Below are 2582 nucleotides of genomic sequence, written 5' to 3' on the forward strand. Positions count from 1 at the left end.
AGAGGTGGGTGAGGCCAGGAGGGTGTGGGAGAGTAGTCCTGGCAGGACAAACGCCTCTGCAGAGGCATGGAGGTGATACAGCACAAGCTTCAGCAAACCAGACCATCTGCTAAGTGGAGGCTGGTGGGGAGCCCTGCAGCCCCAGCATCAGGATAAAGAGCGATTTGGAGCCTCCAGAAGAGACCAGCGGGAAGTAACTTGACCAACACATGCTGAAAACCCTCACTGTGGCCAGGGGGGAAGGAGAAAGCAGCGGGGAGCTGGTGCGAAACCGGCAGCCGGGAGAGGATGGAGAGACCAAGGAAGGTGACTTCACTGAGGGCGAGGCTGGAAAGGGGGCGAGGCTGGGGACCCTGCAGGGGGCCTCCCTCTGCCCCAGGCCCACGATGCTGCCAGCTAGACTTTTCTAGATGCCTCCAGAGTGGGAGAGGTGGGTGAATGGAGAGAGCCTGGGGCCAGGAGGTGGCCCCACTTATGCCACGACAGCGTGGTGTGCACGGGGGCGAGTCCCAGCCCCTGCCTGGGCTTCTCATCGTCTGTTCTTTGGACGGGGCACTGGCGGGGCCGTTGCACACATTTTTTCGTTTGTTTTTGTTTTGAGGGGTTGTGGGGTTTTTTGCTAAAGGAGCGGCTGTTAGGATGGTCCGCAGTGCCTCCTAGTGCCGGCGAGGCGTATGCGCAGCTCGCAGCGCCCTGGGCTTCCAGCTGGGGGGCTCCCAGCCCTTCCTCCGGGCGCCCCTGGCTAGCTCCCGGCCCCCCTCAGCTGCGGGGGCTCTTCTCTCCTCCCTGCACTCTCTGGGTCTTCTCTCCCTTCTCTGACCACGTCTCCCCCAACTCCCCTTTCTCCTCCAGGTTTCTGCCCCTGAGCCTCCTTTTTCTCTCCTTCTCACCTGGATCCCTTCCTTGCAGATCATCTGCTCTAATGCGTCAGACCACCCACGATGCTGTCCTTATTCCCAGAGCCGGCTCTGCAGTGGGGCCTCCCCCTCACCCGTCTGGGTCCCCTCCTGCCATGTCCGCCTCCTCTGGGGCCAGCCTGGACCTGGGGCTCCCGAGGCCGACAAGGCCGTGCCTGGCCCCCGAGCGGCCACAGCGGCCCCGAGGGGCCCCACATCTGACAGGTGCCTCTCGCAGGCACCAGGCCCCAGAATCGCGGTCCTCTTTCCTTCTCCTTCACCCCTAGTTCTCCCTCTGCCATGTCTTACAACCACGTGTCCCTTGTCAGCCGGGCGCTCTGGGAGAAGGCGTGGAGCTGCCACAGGCCCCGCGGAGCCGGCTCTGCCCTGGAAACTTCTGGATCCCGCGGGTCCCGGCCCACCCACCACCCCAGACCCCTAGGTCTGCTCTCAGCAAGAAACACTCACCTTGTGGGGTTTTTTCCTTTATGATACAAATAATGTGTATCTATTATAGATAGATTTAAACATGCATATGCACGGACAGACCAGAATAATAAAATTGCTCTTCCCATGTATTCCCATCTGGAGTGGGGAGCACTAGTAAGAGTTTAAGGTCAGCTCCTTCTCTGTGGGCTTTATCTCGGCACCCCTGACACCCCCCCCATGCCCCTCACCTGGACCTGGAGGCTCGGTCCTCACCCCAAAACTCCCTGAGGCTCGGAGCATACCTGTGCCAGGGCCTGGCGGCTCCTCTGAGATCACCTGCCCAAAGACGCCAAGCAGTGCTTCAATGAGGGCATTGCACAGGGCACCAAGAGCACCCTGGAGCCGCAGGCGATTGCTGGAGGCCGCTGTGGTGTAGACTGTGGATTAGAAGAGCCTGATGGCGAGGCGTTGGACAAAGTGATGACGAAACACTGTGATCATGTCACCTTCACAGCCTCCAAAACTGGGACCGACACATGCTGCTTCTGCAAGGGATTTTCTACTTGCACACATAAAACTTTATATTTTTATTTTCATGTTGGAGAAGACCCAGCTTTGTTTCCCAGCGAGAACCGAGTCGGTGCCCTTACCCAGGTGGGGTTCGCCTGCGTTTCAGTTCACGAAGCTCGGAAGTCTGTCATCCACCACCAGACTCACTTCCATCTGCGAGACGCTCAAGGCCAAAGCTGAGCGGAGGGTCTGAACTCAAGAGAGGGGACTTGGTCAGTAGGAGAAGCCCCCATTCTGCTCATGGTTAGCTCAGGGAAGGGGTTGCCTCTCAGATAAAAGAAACACCCCCCGCCAAGTGACAGTGTGATCGTGAAAGCCTGGTGGATCACACTCCTTTTATCCAGTGTATGGATGGATGAGTAGAAAAATGGGGACAAAAATTAAGTGAAAAATAGGGTGGGATGGGGGATGATTTGGTGTTCTTTTTTAATACTTATTTTTATTCTTTCTGGTGTAAGGAAATTGTTCAAAATTTCCTTACAGATTGGGGTGATGAATGCACAACTATATGATGGTGCTGTGAGCAATTGATTGTACACCATGGATGACTGTATGGTATGTGAATATCTCTCAGTAAAACTGAATTAAAAAAAAAAAAAAAGATCCCCATCCAACTTGTGCTTGACCATAACTACATTTGGAAAATGGGGCACCTCTGCTTGCTGCTGTAATATTGCGCTCCTCTGA

General features: G+C 56.0%; 1 pseudogene; it reads left to right on the plus strand.

Moving 5' to 3' along the window:
• The first annotated feature begins 209 nt into the window (after window positions 1–209).
• On the plus strand, window positions 210–2216 carry LOC119512826 (annotated as a pseudogene).
• The last annotated feature ends 366 nt before the right edge of the window (window positions 2217–2582 follow it).

This window comes from Choloepus didactylus, chromosome 17 (assembly GCF_015220235.1).
Source record: "Choloepus didactylus isolate mChoDid1 chromosome 17, mChoDid1.pri, whole genome shotgun sequence".
Lineage (NCBI taxonomy): Eukaryota > Metazoa > Chordata > Mammalia > Pilosa > Megalonychidae > Choloepus > Choloepus didactylus.